The sequence below is a fragment of the Capricornis sumatraensis genome, chromosome 4 (genome assembly GCF_032405125.1).
Source record: "Capricornis sumatraensis isolate serow.1 chromosome 4, serow.2, whole genome shotgun sequence".
NCBI lineage: Eukaryota > Metazoa > Chordata > Mammalia > Artiodactyla > Bovidae > Capricornis > Capricornis sumatraensis.
The window spans coordinates 102,560,347-102,579,063 of record NC_091072.1 but is presented as its reverse complement, the minus strand read 5'-3'; the positions used below and the strand labels follow the sequence as shown (position 1 = coordinate 102,579,063).

The 18,717-nt window shown below is 35.2% G+C and overlaps 2 pseudogenes; one reads left to right on the top strand and one right to left on the bottom strand.

The window, feature by feature from the left end:
• Nucleotides 1-6,700: 6,700 nt before the first annotated feature.
• Nucleotides 6,701-7,639, bottom strand: LOC138078269 (olfactory receptor 6C70-like; annotated as a pseudogene).
• Nucleotides 7,640-17,373: 9,734 nt separating this feature from the next.
• LOC138078671 (olfactory receptor 6C2-like) lies at nucleotides 17,374-18,243 on the top strand (annotated as a pseudogene).
• Nucleotides 18,244-18,717: the final 474 nt, after the last annotated feature.

Genomic DNA, 18,717 nt, shown 5'->3' with positions numbered 1-18,717 from the left:
CAATCTTGAGAAAGAAGAATGGAACTGGAGGAATCAACCTGCCTGACTTCAGGCTCTACTACAAAGCCACAGTCATCAAGACAGTATGGTACTGGCACAAAGACAAAAATATAGATCAATGGAACAAAATAGAAAGGCCAGAGATAAATCCACACACCTATGGACACCTTATCTTTGACAAAGGAGGCCAGAATATACAATGGAGTAAAGACAATCTCTTTAACAAGTGGTGCTGGGAAAACTGGTCAACCACTTGTAAAAGAATTAAACTAGATCACTTTCTAACACCATGCACAAAAATAAACTCAAAATGGATTAAAGATCTAAACGTAAGACCAGAAACTATAAAACTTCTAGAGGAGAACATAGGCAAATCCCTCTCCGACATAAATCACAGTAGGATCCTCTATGATCCACTTCCCAGAATACTGGAAATAAAAGCAAAAATAAACAAATGGGATCTAATTAAAATTTAAAGCTTCTGCACAACAAAGGAAAATATAAGCAAGGTGAAAAGACAGCCTTCTGAATGGCAGAAAATAAAAGCAAATGAAGCAACTGACAAACAACTAATCTAAAAAATATACAAGCAACTTATGCAGCTCAATTCCAGAAAAATAAGCAACCCAATCAAAAAATGGGCCAAAGAACTAAATAGACATTTCTCCAAAGAAGACTTACAGATGGCTAACAAACACATGAAAAGATGCTCAACATCACTCATTATCAGAGAAATGCAAATCAAAACCACAATGAGGTACCATTTCACACCAGTCAGAACGGCTGTGATCCAAATGTCTGCAAGCAGTAAATGCTGGAGAGGGTGTGGAGAAAAGGGAACCCTGTTACACTGTTGGTGGGAATGCAAACTAGTACAGCCACTATGGAGAACAGCGTGGGAAATTCCTTAAAAAATTGCGAATAGAACTGCCTTATGACCCAGCAATCCCACTGCTTGGCATACACACTGAGGAAACCAGTATTGAAAGAGACACATGTACCCCGATGTTCATTGCAGCACTGTTTATAATAGCCAGGACATGGAAACAACCTAGATGTCCATCAGCAGATGAGTGGATAAGAAAGCTGTGGTACATATACACAATGGAGTATACTCAGCCATTACAAAAAATACATTTGAATCAGTTCTAATGAGATGGATGAAACTGGAGCCGATTATACAGAGTGAAGTAAGCCAGAAAGAAAAACACCAAAACAGTATACTAACACATATATATGGGATTTAGAAATATGGTAATGATAACCCTGTATGCGAGACAGCAAAAGAGACACAGATGTATAGAATGGACTTTTGGACTCTGAGGGAGAGGGAGAGGGAGGGATGATTTGGGAGAATGGCATTGAAACATGTATACTATCATGTAACAAAGGAATCGCCAGTCTATGTTCAATACAGGATACAGGATGCTTGGGGCTGGTGTGCTGGGATGATCCAGAGAGATGATATGGGGTGGGAGGTGGGAGGGAGGTTCAGGATTGGGAACTCATGTACACTCATGGCTGATTAATGTCAATGTATGGCAAAACTAATACGGTATTATAAAGTAAAATAAAGTAAAAATACAATTAAAAATAAGTAAATAAATAAGTAAACACATGAGCAAAAAATAAATAAATAAATAAAATAAAAAATGGAAGAATCTTCACAATCACTGATAAGATGTATTAGCTATATAGTTTCTACTCACTTAAAAGGGATGCATCTAATTTAAAAGAAATTTTAAAATAACATCACTTATGAATTACAAAATTAGAATAGATGTATGAGTGATTTAGAATATCAAATTTTAAATGCTCATAAGACAATTACACTTTAACACAAGGGCAACTGAGTGATTTTAAAAGATATCAGAGATAGCCTAAACAAAAGAAATAGAAAGTTACAAAAGCAGGTAAATATTGGAATTATGATCAAAGGGACAATTGAAGATAATATTGCTGAATCTGATAACTAGTATTTGAAGCAAGTAACAGTGTGCTTGTCAATAAATAGATAAATAAAAAGGGAAGAAAGAAGGAATGAAGAAAGAAAGAAAACCTTCCCTGATAATACAGTCACTTTTTCATTATTTTCATTGAAAGTAAATAATCACTTCTACTGACTAAGGAACAACAAAAAAAAAAAAAACAACTGTTTTAAAAATTTGAAAAATTGTGCCTAATATTAAATGAAAACCTCAGAAACGATTTATCTTTAATTGTAAAGTGGGCTTTGAAATTACCAATATTCTTTTTTGTTATTGTTTTTTTGAGGGTTTTATTTTATTTTATTTTTTAAATTTTATTTTTTTACTTTACAATACTGTATTGGTTTTGCCATACATTGACCAATATTCTTTTAAATTATTTCTTTTGGCATAATTCTGCCTTTACCAATCCCATAAATATGTTTAAGTTATATTAAAATGTAGACAGAAGAAGACTGAGTAAATTAACCAATATATTACAGGTAGCAAACATGGAGTCTGGATTTTAATTTCAAGTCATGTTTAATCTGCTAAAGTACATTACCTATCAAGCAGCAATGTGGTTTTGGTGGAGAAGGGACAGGAAAAGACATTGTAATTGAAAGATAAATGAAAGTAATTGAAAGACACTGTAATTGAAAGTATACACACCAGCTAGTAGGAGAGATCTTTACCTGTGATAATACACTCAAGTTATCAATATGCCAAATTATCTCGGTTAAATTTCTTTATTGATGTCAAAGAAAAACTGCTGTCTAAATATTTCAGAATTTATGTAATAGACTTTACATAGCATGATCTGTCTTATTGCAGCATATTAAGGAATTTATGTTTTGATAAGAAGGAACACAAGATAAAATTGAGTTATCATCTCTCTGCAACTTTGAAACATAAATCATCAACATGACCTCATGAACCATACAACAGAGTTCTTAGGTACTAAAATCACTATGAGAAATATCTGAATAAACAAATCTGCACAAGAGACTCTAAAGTAGTCATTATTGAAACCAGAGTAACTATGTGACACTTAGAAACGTGCAATTAATAATTTAATAAACAATGAATATAATTATCTATTATATATAATTGCAAAAGAGACAAATAATTTTAATTACATAATTTAGATTATGTCCTGTAAATGCTGTATGTTAAAACAAGAACAAGTTCAGGACATCAATATGTAAAATTCAGAAAGTATAGGAGTAGGAGCCATAAGTTGCTCCAATTTCTTTATATGTGGAATTTTAAGTGTCACACATGCAGTGCATTCTCAGTCACGTCTAACTCTTTGCAATCCCATGGGCTCTACCACCAATATTCTCTGTCCATGGGATTCTCCAGGCAAGAATACAAGAGTATGTTGCCATTTCTTCTTCCAGGAGATCTGCCCCAACCAGGGATCGAACCTGCATCTCCTAAATCACAGGCGTTCTTTACTGCTGAGCCATCTGGGAAGCCCGTCAAAACAATGATAATCAGTAATTAATATTTGAGCTACTGAGATTTTATTGTGTTGAAAAGTAGCATCCTTTTATTTTTTAATATAAATTTATTTATTTTAATTGGAGGTTAATTACTTTACAATATTGTATTGGTTTTGCCATATATCAATATGAATCTGCCACAGGTATACACATATTCCCCATCCTGAACCCCCCTCCCACTTCTCTCCCCATACCATCCCTCTGGGTTGTCTGTGGGAGAGGGCGAGGGTGGGATGATTGGGGAGAATGGCATTGAAACATGTATAATATCATATATGAAACAAGTAGCATCCTTTAAAAATGGAGGTGAAAAAAGTGAAATGGTGCAGCAGTGTAGCTTGAGAGAAAGAAAGCTAAGAAAGCTGAATACAGAGAAGGTCCATTTGGTTAGGATTGCTTACTAGCACTTTTTTTTTTTTTTTGGTGTAATGTTTCCCTAATTGTTTGGGATGTCTGTGGCCTTTGTTGATGTCTGTACATTTGAAGAAGTGGGCACCACTTCCAAGCTTTACAGACTGGCTTTAAGAGGGAAAGCCCATCACCACCCAGCCCTCCCAGAGGTTCTGGGCTCACCATCTAGTAGAGTTCATGGATAACCTTGATGCTGAGTCCAGTACCACTTATTGAAAAGAGTATTGTCGACCGAAAAAATAATGCAAAACATGAGAGTTGTGAGTTGTTTCATTTGGGACATAATGAGGGCTATAGCCTGGGATACAGCATTACAGGTAGCACTGAGAAACTGACCTCACTGTGGACCCCAGCATCAGGGTCACACAGCTACCTCCTATGCCAGGCTGGGCCCATGGCCCAAAGCTCTAGGCCTGCTCCAACACCACCAGCCCATGTGGGTCCAAGATCCAGATTTGCCCTGGTGTTCCCATTCTCCATGAATGTTCCCCACAGACTTAGGCTGAAGGTCCACCCCCATGTACCAGGCTCCAGAACCAATACCACAGTTTAAGACCAGGCATGCTTCCAGAGACATAGGTGCCAGACCACCCTAGTGAACCCCAACACCAGGCTGGTCCCCACAGGCTCCAGAGCAGGTCCATCCCTGGGCATCAGGCTCAACACAGCATCCCACCACCTCTTGCAGACTCAGGCTCATGCTCCATCCTGCACCAGATCATCCTTGGGCACCTGAGTGCCAGGATTGCCATAATGAATTCAAATGTCAGACCTGCCCCAGTGGACCCAAGCTCCAGGCACACACCTGCAGACACAGGCACCAGGTCAGCCCTGGTGGACCTAGGCAGCAGGCCTACTTTATGGGAATGGAAATTAAATGGTAATGGAATGGAAATAGTAATGGTAATGGAAATTAAAACAGAAATAAACAAATGGGACCTAGATAAACTTAGAAGATTTGCACAGCAAAGGAAACAATAAAGACAAGGAAAAGAAAGCCAGTAGAATGGGAGGAAATATTTGCAAATAATGTGACTAACAAAGGATTAATTTCCAAAAATATATAAATAGGTCACACAGCTCACTATCTAAGAAACAAACAACCCAGTCAGAAAATGGGCAGAAGTTCTAAATAGATATTAATCCAAAGAAGACATACAGGTGGCTAAAAGGCACATGAAAAGATGTTGAAAATACTGATTAACAGAGAAATACAAATCAAAACTACAACGAGCTACCACCTCATACTAGTCAGTATGGCCATCATCAAAATATCTACAAACAATAAATGCTGGAGAGGGTGTGGAGAGAAGAGAACACTCCTACGTTGTTGATGGAAATGTAAGTTGATGCAGTCAATGAAAAACAGTATGAAGGTTTCTAAAAAACTAAAAATGGAACTAATGTATGGATCAGCAATCCTACTTCTGGGGATATACCCAGAGTAAACTAAAATTTGAAAAGACACATGCACCCCAAAATTCATTTCAACACTATTTACAACAGCCCTTACATGGAAGCAAACTAAACGCTCATCAGCAAATGACTAGATTTTTAAAAGTGTGGTACATATACATACAATGAAATATTATTCAACCATCAAGAAATTATGAAATAATGCCATTTGCAGCAGCATAGATGGACCTAGGGATTATCACAAGGAGTGAAGTAAGCCAGATAGAGAAAGACAAGCATCATATGACTTGGCTCAAGAGGTAAAAATCTACCTGCAACACAGGAGACAGAGGAGATGCAGGTTTGATTTCCCAGTTCAGGAAGATGTCCTAGAGTAGGAAATGGCAACACGCTGCAGTATTCTTGCTTGAAAATCGAGTGCACAGAGGAGCCTGGTGGGCTACAGTCCACAGAGGCACAGAGAGTCGGACACAACTGAGCACGCAGTCATGACACACAATTGCTTATATGCAGATTTTGAAAAAATGATACAAATTAACTTACTTACAAAACAGAAATAAACTCACAGACACAAAAAACAAACTTATAGTAACCAAAGAGAAAAGGAGGGGTAAATTAGCAGTTTGTGATAACATATGCAACTACTATAATAAAAATATATAACCAACAATGACCTACTGTACAGCACAGGAAACTGTGTGCAATACTTTAAAATAACCTACAAGGGAAAAGAGGCTGAAAAAAAGAACATATGTAACTTAATCATTTTGTGGTACACCTGAAACTAATACATTATAAATCAACCATGCTTCAGTTTAAAAATAGGAAATCATTCTTGTTTACTAAGCTGACAAAAATTTTAAAATTGATTAAAAAAACACTTTACAAAATAATACTCTACATTACACTTTTAAAGAATAAGGTCTCTTGGAGCTTCTTTTTTTATTTTTCAAATGTAAATTTATTTTAATTGGAGGTTAATTACTTTACAATATTGTATTGGTTTTGCTTCTTAAGCATATTTAATAATTCAGTTTAAGAATTTTTAAAACTATGGCTTTTAAATGAATCATGGAACATTCATTTAAATTACTTAAAAAATACAATACTCCAAAAACTTATATTCCATAATACAACCAAATCCTTCCATTCATTTTATTCTAAAATGCTATTAGAGAAAATAAATTTTGCAATTTTATCTTTCTAACACAGGAATACTTCATTTTAAAGAACAGAAAGTTAACTTCAGATATATAGAATGGAAACGGTTTCTAAGCTCAGGTAAGCACAAGTGATATAATAAATTAAATATTAGAGATCAATTCTTGTACTAGAAGCATCAAAAGAGCTTTTGTTCAATGTTTTATGCTTTCATGTTGATTATTTCAATAAACAGTATTACTTGTCTGAAGCAGCAAATATCTTTCTAAATATATCTCTGAAGGCTTTTTTAACTTGCTGGTTCCTCAGAGTATAAATGAATGGGTTCAACAAAGGGGCAACTGAAGTATTTAATACAGCCACTCCTTTGTTTAAAGTGATCCTTTCATTTGCTGAGGGCTTTATGTAGATGAATATACAACTACCATAAGTGATGGATACAACAATCATGTGAGAAGAGCAGGTAGAAAAGGCTTTTTTCTTTTGTTGAGCTGAAGGGAATTTTAGAATTGTCTTGATGATGTAAGAGTAAGAAAGAATTACCAATAGCAATGTGACCATGAGGATTATCACAGCTAATAAAAATTCAATCATTTATAGTAAATGTGTATCTGAGCAAGAAAGTTGTAGGATAGGAGAAATATCACAAATGAAATGATCAATGACATTTGAATCACAGAAATCCAGGTGAAGAACCAAAATCAGTGGAGGGAAAATAACCAAGAATCCAGTTGCCCAAGAACTAAGTACCAGCTGATGACAGATTGTGCTGCTCATGATGGATGTATAATGCAAAGGCTTGCAAATGGCAACATAGCGGTCGTAGGACACAGCTGCCAGAAGGAAAAATTCTGTAACTCCCAAGAATATGTAAAAAAATAACTGAGACATGCAACCAGTATAAGAAATCGTCTTTTCTATGTTTACAGTGGTGATTAGGAATCTGGGGATGCAAGCACTTGTGAATAAAATTTCCAGGAAACAGAAATTATGGAGGAAGAAATACATTGGGGTCTTGAGATGGGAATCCACCAGAGTGAGGGCAATGATGGTTAAGTTTCCGATCATGCTCAACGTGTAATTTAGAAGCAGAAACAAAAAAATTAGAATCTGTAACTGGGAATCATCTGTCAGTCCCAGAAGGATAAACTCTGTGTGCCTTGTACGGTTCTTCATTTCTCCTCTGTGATTTCAAACAACTTCTAGTAATAAAAAGGTATAAAAATAAGAAACTACAGGAATAGATTTATCTTTAAGATATGATATATTAAAGGATACATGTGCACAAACATACCCATTTGCCGGAGTTTGAAGATATGCTCTAGAACTGTGCTGCACATACTATTATTACCAAAGTCAACTCAGTTTTGGAAATTGACCTATAATATCCATAACAGTTGATATTTTTCACCCTTGTTTAAAACTCCCAGTCAATGGCACCCCACTCCAGTACTCTTACCTGGAAAATCCCATGGGCGGAGGAGCCTGGTAGGCTGAAGTCCATGGGGTCGCTAGGAGTCGAACAGGACTGAGCGACTTCACTTTCACTTTTCACTTTCATGCATTGGAGAAGGAAATGGCAACCCACTCCAGTGTTTTTGCCTGGAGAATCCCAGGGACGGGGGAGCCTGGTGGGCTACCCTGTATGGGGTCGCAGAGTCGGACACAACTGAAGCGACTTAGTAGTAGTAGTAGTAGTCAGTTACAACTGATTCCAATTTGTCCATTGTTAAATAAATTAAATAAATCCTTGGTTCAGATTTCAAAAATAATTCATTCATTTTTAATTAACTTCATCAAAGTAAAATTATTCCAGTGAACTGAATTAAAACCTACAGTTAAATTCTGATACTTTAGATTTCATATTAAAGGGACATTTGATTCAATCCCAATTAGTCACCTATAGAAGAGACTTCTCTAGGAACTACTGATGAAGGCATAGAAAGGACAACAAGAGAAAAAGAGAACATAAGTGTGTAGAACCACAGCTAAGTAAATACTAGTCGAATCTAGGAAAACTTGAAAATGAATATAAAGCAGATAGAATCATATTTACAAAAAATTAACAATGCATTTAGAACTTCAACATTTTGCCACATGTAATGGAGACCAAATAATAGAAGAGAAAACAGAAAAGACAATCACAATCTCCACCCAGTTACACATATTCAGAGTTACATCACATGCCATTAAATTATCTTTTAATCAGATATTAAATTAGAGTGCATATTGTTTTCCATAAAAAGGAAATCTTTCAATAAAACATATTTTTATTCTCTAATTTTTTATAAAAGCAAAAGGATTTTAGTGAAATCAGAGTACCAATTGGTTGTATAATTTAGAGGCATATTTTTAACTAAAATATGCCGAATGATGCACTTCATTTTCCTCTTACTCTGAATAAATCTTTGTCAACCATTTGTGAAATAGGTAGACTATTTCCAAATAAACTTATTATAAGCACTGAAAAAAGGAAAATAGACTACATCATAGAGTATACAATGTTTTCCTCATTTTAAAATAAAATAATGTAAATTACCTTCCTTCTCAGCAATTATTTTGCCAATCAATATTTTTCCTGTTCTGAAACTTTTCTGCTTTTTCTTATTGACTATATAATATTTTTCCTTCTACATGACTTAGCCTGTAACCTCATGTAGGAATTCACAAACCCCACATTATTTAGATAAATAATTTTATTACTAATCATTAGCAAATCTTTGTTTTCATTTCATGTATATTAGCATATTCTTCTCCTCTTAGATTAATACTCCAATGAATTAGCTCCAGGCTGTTAATGGAAAAGGCAGCTCTTAGAGAACCATGCTGCTGCTACTGCTAAGTTGCTTCAGTCGTGTCCGACTCTGTGCCACCCCAGAGATGGCAGCCCACCAGGCTCCTCCATCCATGGGATTCTCCAGGCAAGAACACAGGGTGGGTTGCCATTTCCTTCTCCAGTGTATGAAAGTAAAACGTGAAAGTGAAGTCGCTCAGTCGTGTCCGACTCCAGGCGACCCCATGGGCTGCAGCCTACAAGGCTTCTCCATCCATGGGATTTGCCAGGGAAGAGTACTGGAGTGGGGTGACATTGCCTTCTCCTTAGAGAACCGTAGGTGAATCTAAACCTCCTTCCTTGATCTGGTCTTCATTTGGCCCTGTTTATGCTCTTTCACTAATTTCTACTTTTTCCTGAAAAATATATTGAACTTTCTAGTACGTTAATTGTTGGTTTCAGAGTAATTTCAAAATCAAGAAGCAGATATTTGTTCTGCAACCAGTGCAGATTTGAAAATCCATACTTATCAGTGATAAATTGTCATATATCAAAGTGCTGGTCAGAATTAGTACTCCTCGGGGAGTTAATTTTTCTGTTTTTTCAAAAATGTATTAAAACATGTGAAATAAATTCTCCAAGAAAAACATCCCCCAACCTTGTAATGTTTGATTGACATCTAGAGTTGCCAAGGTTCTCTTTGTCTAGAGCAGTAGAATAATCATCATTCCCTCCACATTCCCACACAGCAGTGTCTAGTGTAAACCATGAAGTACTGGAAATGTAAGTGCAAACACATATCTCAAGCTTCATGTTCTTGCATTTACAAATTCATAAATAGATGAGAAATAATCAATGCTTTATTCAAAGAGAATTAATATCACCTTTAAATAACTGTTATTTATTTGTATGTTATTTACGTGGTAGCAATAATTATTCTTAAATATTTGAAAGAAAAGTAAGACACTACTTACTGCCATTAGTAGAATATCTTGGTATCTATTTTTTTCTCTAGACTATGTAAATAAACATCAACCATAATAGAGTCAAACATATTTACTGGAAAATAATATTTAATTTTGTAGACTGGAAAATAATATTAAATAAATTCTCATATTAATTCCAATCAGAGAGTAAAGTGTGACTATATTAGTAATGGGACTTTCTTCACTATCACATTATACTGAATGTATGTCTTGAATAATAAAATTTCTAGTAAACTTCTCTCTGTTACTAGAAAATTTATATCTGTTCAACCAATCCCACCATACCAACATCCATAATGATTATCACAGCTGAGATGACTAGCTAGTTTGGTACTTGGGAAATATCTGCCAGGTTGAAATTATTTAAAAGGAGTGAGTGCTTCTCTACAAGAAACCCAGGGGGATAGTGTCTCTAAGTGAAAGTAGAAAAAATGAAATAACACTCATAAAATCACACCAGACACCATTTATCCCTTGTCTTTATCATTTAATTAAAAATAAGCTTATTGCTTCAAGCATGCTGATATGAAGTATTGTGAGACTCATCGTATTAAAAAATACTCATTTCAAAACAACCATGTATACTCTGCAAACCAGCAGATGTGCCAAGATACCAGGATAAATCCTCTTGAGGTTTTTGTTTTTTCCAAAATGTAAATTATCACTAGGAGATCAGCATGTTGCTACCTACCACTAATACTATTACTGTTTTTTAAAAAAACAACTCTATTCAATATTAAAAAATTAGAACTCCTGTATATTACTATGATTTGAGAATGGATATTTTATTTGGTGATTTGAGGATGTGCACCTACATTCAAGCTTTCTGAAATATTACTAATTATTATAATGTCCACCTTTTGTTGAAAATTTAGTATGCATGAAACAGTGCTAATTTTTGTATTTACAGTATTTAAATTAGTCAGCAATAGGCAAAGTACACATATTTATGCCCTTTGCTTTTGTAAAAACTAATACTTAGGGAAGTCATTTCACTAATTCACACTCATGACAAAGTTTAAAAACCATGGAGACATGATTGCAATCAGATTCATGATTCCAAAGTGTAGCTTGTTACCCATTATGCAATACTTCCAATTAAGTAAATGAATGGTTAGCTGACAAGCAGACTATAGCTAGATATGATGATAGACAGATAGGTAGGTAGATAGATAAATAATCTGATGGCTTAAACCATACCCAGAATTTGGATGATTGACTTTTTTTGAGTGAATAAATATATGATAAAAAGATTGACATTTTCATACCACTGTCAGCTGAAAAAAAAAATGCACATAAGAGTTGTGAATTAAGTTTTATTTGAGGCAAAATGAGGACAACTCTGCAGACAATATTTCAGATAGCTCTGAGAAACAGCTCCAGGGAGGTAGGGATGAAGGTCATTATATGTGATTTTAGTGAAGGGTGATACCTGCAGTCAAGCACACATTTTGGGCAAGGCTTGCTGCTAGTCACAAGGAACAGATGTCACCAATAATGATTTTAATGCTGTCTAGATACAAGGAGATGCAAAAAAAATGGGCTCATAAAATCTTTTGAAAATATCTATCTGAAGGCCTGTTCTATCAGTTTTTTTTAAGAGCACAGGGTGCCTGATTCCTGATCTTCACCCTGAAGTCCTTTCAGGGGTGTTGAAGGTCAGCAGCTGCAGTGGCTCATGATTTAATCCTTGTAGAGGTAAATTGCAAATGCCAGTTTGCAGTTGTCGTCATACATGCAAATATTTTGTCAAGAAAATGGCTGCTCCCTTTTGAACAAAACTTGAATTTTTCAACCATATCATTATTTTACGTAAAGTTTAAAGTATCATATTACAAGAAACAATAACACTGAAATTGAATAAAAAATCGAATGAAATAACAGTATTATGCTGTGAATAAAAGAACCACAAGGAGTTAAAATCAAATAAAGAAATAAAAATAATTTAGTGTGTGACTTTTTAAAATATCATGCTCTGATCATGGACCCTCTGTGGGGCAGTCTAAATGGTAAAAGGATTACAAACAGTTTTATTTATTTAAAAAAAAAAACTCATAGCTTTAACTTAATATAGTTTGTGTTTTATCACTGATAGTACTGACTGAGTAATTCTGATTTCACCTTGTCTGAATTTTAGCATTGGGTAAACTAGTAAATATACTAATGTTGAGACCTAGGAATTTCACTGAAGGGATAAGGGGTGGAATGATGCTAAAGCTAAAACTCCAGTACTTTGGCCACCTCATGCAGAGTTGACTCATTAGAAAAGACTCTGATGCTGGGAGGGATTGGGGGCAGGAGGAGAAGGGGACGACAGAGGATGAGATGGCTGGATGGCATCATGGACTCAATGGACGTGAGTCTGAGTGAACTCCAGGAGTTGGTGAAGGAGAGGGAGGCCTGGCGTGCTGCAATTCATGGGGTCACAAAGAGTCTGACATGACTGAGCAACTGAACTGACTGACAGACTGACTGAGAAAATCAAATATGATGAGAAAATAATTCAGTGGTGCTGAATTAAAATTAGAAGCAGTAGTGTAAACTAACAATTTCTTAACATGTTTTTTTCCCAGCTTTGTCTTTTGAATGATTGACAACACTATTATGCTCCAGCACTGAGTGGGAAATTCCAAGATGACACAGAAGACTTCTTGAAGATCAAATTTGCAAACTAATGAATGCTGGAAAAAAATTACCTTAGAAACAAAGAATCATAACACCTAAGAATTCATAGTAACACCATTACTAATATACATAATGGTATGCTAGTAATGTGTATATGAATTTATAATGAAGAGGGGAAACTCTATAAAATTATAATACCAAATTACTCACATATAAAGAATGAAAAAAAAATTAATCAACATTTCCAAACCTCATGGCACATGAAACCTTTCACATTTGTTTTGCATGATACCATACTCATCTAGTGTTTGTCCCTCCAACCTCACTATGGACTTTTTCTATATATTTTCTTTTGATACCACCTTATTTTGTTGACTTCTGCATGTTGGATGCAGATGTTAATGTAAAGAAAATAAATAATAAAATAAGAGGAACAAAATGTAAGCAAATATTTGACAACATCAGAATCACTAAAGCCATAATGGCAAAAGATTCAGAAACAATAAAACAAAAGGAAGCATATTTTACTACAATTCAAGCAAATTTTCAGGATACCACCAGCACCGTAAGTACTGGTTTGGCCAAAACGTTCAATTGTTTTTTTCTGTGAGTGGACTCTACTAATGCTTAGTTATCTTTAACATCATTCAAAACAATTTTTTTTAGATTGTATTGTGACAGCTATTCTATCAATGTGCATTAAAAAAAAAAACATCAAAATTGATGAATTTTTTTTTTTTGGTTCGATGCATGATACTGGATGCTTGGGCTGGTGCACTGGGATGACCCAGAGGTATGGTACGGGGAGGGAGGAGGAAGGGGTTTCAGGATGGGGAACACGTGTATACCTATGGCAGATCATGCTGATGTATGGCAAAACCAATACAATATTGTAAAATAATTAACCTCCAATTAAAATTAATAAATTTATATTTTAAAAAAATTTTAATTGATAAATTTCTTTCTGGCTTACTTCACTCTGTATAATTGGCTCCAGTTTCATCCACCTCATTAGAACTGATTAATTTAGATTAAAAAAAAAGAAAACATAATTGATGAATTTTTGTGAGGCACTTTAATACTGAAGATGGAAGAAAAACCAACATTTTCAGCACATTATCTTTTATTATATCAAGAAAGGTAAAAATGCAACTGAAGCACACACAAAAAAAAATTTGTGCAGTGTATGAAGAAGGTTCTGTGACTGACTGAAGGTGTCAAAAGTGGTTTGCAGAGTTTTGTGCTAGAGATTTCTCACTGGATGACATTCCACAGTCAAGTAGACCAGTGAAGTTAACAGCAGTCAAATAAAGACAATAATGGAGAGTAATGAATGTTACACCAACAGGAGACAGCCAACATACTCAAAACATCCAAATCAAGCACTGAAAATCATTTGCAACAGCTTGGTTATGTTGAAGTGAAGTGAAAGTCATTCAGTTGTGTCTGACATTTTGTGATCCCAGGTACTGTAACCTGCCAGGCTCCTCAGTCCATGGGGATTCTCCAGGCAAGAACAGTGGAGTGGGTTGCCATTCCCTTCTCCTGGGGATCTTCCCAACCCAGGGATCGAACCCAGGTCTCCTGCCCACACTATAGGTGGATTCTTCACCATTTGAGCCACTAGGGAAGTCCATATTGGTTATGTTAATCATTTTAATGTTTGGGTTGCACATAAGTTAAGCGAGAAAAAACTTCTGACCAGATTTCCACATGTAATTCTCTACTTAAAAATAATGAAAATTAAAACAAATTGCAGCAGATGATGAAAAGTGGATACTGTAGAATAATATGGAATGAAACAGATCATAGGACAAGCAAAATGAACTACCACCAACCACAGCAAAGTCCTGTTTTCAAAGAAAGTGATGTTGTGTATATGGTGAGACTGAAAAGAAGTCCTTCTATTATGAGCTCCTTTTGAAAAACCAAACTATTAATTCCAAGTACTGCTCCCAGTTAGACCAACTAAAAGCAGCACTCGATGAAAAGTATCTGGAGTTAGTGAACAGAAAACCCATAATATTCTGTCAGGATAATGGAAGACTACAGGTTTCCTTGAATATCAGGCACAAACTGTTACAGCACGGCTGGGAAGTTCTGATTCATCTGATATATTCCCTGGATATTGCACCTTCAGATCTCAATTTATTTCCATCTTTACACAACCTTCCTAATGGATAAAATTCCAATTACCTGAAAGACTGTAAAAGGCACCTTGAACAGCTCTTTGCTCAAAATTATCAAAAGTTTGGGCAAGAAAGAATTATGAAGTTACTTGAAAAATGGTGGAAAGTAGTGAAACAAAACAGTGAATATGTTGTTAAATGAAGTTCTTAGTGAAAATGAAAATGTGTCCTGTATTTTTTGCTTAAAAACAAAAAACTTCTTGGCCAACACAATAGTATTAAATGTTAAATAACAAATAGTGAAATAGGATTTACAACATAAGACTTGCAAAGATTGATATCCTTGAATTTGTATACAAATGTCTTAGAAAAGCATAAGGAGTCATATTAGTTCAAAAACAGTGAAAGGACCATAACAGCCTGTTCATAAACAAAGCATAAATTATCAATAAATATTTGAAAACTATGATTATTAGCAATTAAAAATGTGAATTAACATGAAAAAGTATGATCTGGATCATCATTTTGCAAAGATTTAGTACCATGAAAATATCTCCTTACCTTCGTATTATTAATGCACCTCCTATCTCATAGGACTGTCCCAGTTCCTAGGTGTATTTGTTAGCTTTTGTTTTGCTTTTCTATATTATCATATTTTACATTCATTAGTGATTTTTAAGCATAGTCATCAAGGACACTTTTTTCTTTTTTTTCAAGGACACTTTTTTCTAACTTTGTTTACCTTACCTGTTACAGGTTGACCACATAAAGAAAGCATCCTCAATCATATCGTTAGTGAAACTTTTCAGGGAACCATTCTCTGCTAAAAAATTGTTGGACCAGAACATCAACTTCTCAACAATCAGAGAATTTCTGATTTTCTTTTGCCTTTTTACTAGTCTTTCCTTCTATCTAACTCTTCAGATTATATAGAAATAGTTCATCTTAAAATTTAGACTCATACTGTCATTCACAGTAAATGCTACACATATGGCTATAAAAATTGATATTGCCTGTTTATGCATTTCCATTGCTGTCTTTGAGTGCAAGTGAGAAAGAATCACTAGACTATATTTATGTCATTACTAACAATTCTTGTTTAATTGTGAGACTACGTGGGGAGAAAACAAAAACTGAAGCCTGAATGACAGACTGAAATGTAAGTATGTGTATATTTCTCAAATCAATATTTTTCTATTCCGAAACTTGGAAAACTAATTCCTATAAATTTCCTAAGGATACATACAAGCATTTATATATAAACATATAGTTATATGTAAGATATATATAACATGTGCTTTTTTTTTTTTAATTTGGGTAGTTCACAGGATGTGAGAAATTCATTTCAGTTCTTAAATGTCATCATGAATGTCTCTGGGCCTGTGGCAAATGAGGAAGTCTCTAGGCCTATCTTATAAATTGGTTAAGATGGGGACAATAGATGTTATATTATACGTAAACACACATACACACACATAAACACAACCTCGAATATATAAGTAAATCTTATATACAAATGACGTGCTTGTATATAACATCCAGGTAGGCAATTTTTTTAATGCATTCTTATGATCTCTTATAATTAGTGTGGTATGCTTTGAACATTTATAGGCAGTGTATCATCATTTATGTTTGGACTTTGGCCTATCATTTTGTTACTTGCTATTTGTTCCCATTGCTGTTCGTTCTTTTGTTTCTCCTTTCCTGCATTCAATCGAATAACCTTACTCTTCAATTTTAATTTATGTAATTTATACAATGTGCTTTTTACAGTATCACCTCTTATAAGTTTGTACATGGTCTGTGAATGATATCAATTTACATTGACAATCACATCAGATAATAACTATGATTTTTGCTCTCAACAACTGTATGAAGGGACTTGTATCATACAGGCTTTTTCCTGTTTTTCAGTGTTTGATAGAAATATACAATTAAATCACCTGAGGCTGCAGTTCTCTTTGTTGGATGATTTATGTACCTGTTTACTTTAATATTAGAGATAGGGATATATAGGTTAGATATTTCATCTTGAACTAGCTTTGGTAGACTGTATCTTTCATAGCATTGATTCATTAATTTAAGCTGTCAAATCTACTTTGTAGACACATGATATTTTTCTGTTTTTATATATGCATAAACTGCAATGATGTCATACCTCACATTGCTGATAAATTTCACCTTTTCTCTTTTTTCCAGACAAACCACAATAACAGTTTATCAATATTAGACATCCTCTCCAAGAATCAGCTTTTGATTATATTCATCTTCTCTCTTGTTTCTCTTTCCCATTTCTCTGATTTTGTTCTTTTTTTGCTTATTATTTCTTTTCATCTCTTTGGATAACTTTTCTTTGACTTTATTACATGTAGATCGTATAAAACATCAAAGCTGGTAATGAGAAATCACTCAGTCATAACAACATTCATCTTGTTGGGATTTACAGAGGACCCACAGCTGCTAGTTCTGATTTTTGTCTTTTTATTTCTTACGTATGTGATGAGTGTTACTGGAAATCTGACCATTATCATTCTCACATTCATGGATTCTCATCTTAAAACACTTCTGTATTTTTTCTTCAAAAACTTTACCTTCTTAGAAGTCTAATTCTCAACAGTGTGTATTCCCAGATTCCTGTACAGCATATTAAGTGGGGACAATACCATTACTTGTAACACCTGAAGAAGTGAAGTGAAATTTGTTCAATCATGTCCAACTCTTTGAGACTCAATGGACTGTAGCTCACCAGGCTCCTCTGTTCATGGAGATCTCCAGGAAAGAATACTAGAGTGGGCTGCCATTTTCTTCTTCAGGGGATCTTCCCAACCCAGGGATCAAACCTGGGTCTCTTGCATTGCAGGCAGATGCTTTATCATCTGAGCCATCAGGGGCTTAATGCCTGTGCTGGTCAAATATTTTTTGCTGGACTCTTTGGAGTCACAGCATTTTTTCTTCTGGCAGTCATGTCCTATGACCAATACATGGCCATCTGTAAACCCCTTCATGAACAGTAGAGTCTGCATCATCTCTGTGCTCTGCTGCTGGATCTCTGGGTTGATGATTGTCATCACACCACTCAGTATGGGCCTCCAGCTAGAATTCTGTGACTCCAGTGCCATTCATCATTTTGGATGTGATGCAGGTCCCCTCCTAAAGATCTCAAGCTCAGATATATGGTTCATAGAACAGATGATTATAATCTGTGCGGTGGTGACATTCATCATCACACTGAGAGGTGCATTCATCATTACATTGATATATATATGAAAGAAAAACACCTATCAATGTAATGATGAATGCACCTCTCAGTGTGATGATGAATATATTCAGTTCAGTTCAGTTTCTCAGTCATGTCCGACTCTTAGCGACCCTATGAACCGCAGCACGCCAGGCCTCCCTGTCCATCACCAACTCCCAGAGTTTACCCAAACTCATATCCATTGAGTCAGTGATGCCATCCAACCATCTCATCCTCTAGTGTCCCCTTCTCCTGCCCTCAATCTTTCCCAGCATCAGGGTATTTTCAAATGAGTCAGCTTTTCACATAAGGTGGCCAAAGTATTAGAATTTCAGCTTCATCATCAGTCCTTCCAATGAGCACCCAGGACTGATCTCCTTTAGGATGGACTGGTTCGATCTCCTTGCAGTCCAAGGGACTGTCAAGAGTCTTCTCCAACACCACGGTTCAAAAGCACCAATTCTTCGGCATTCAGCTTTCTTTACAGTCCAACTCTCATATCC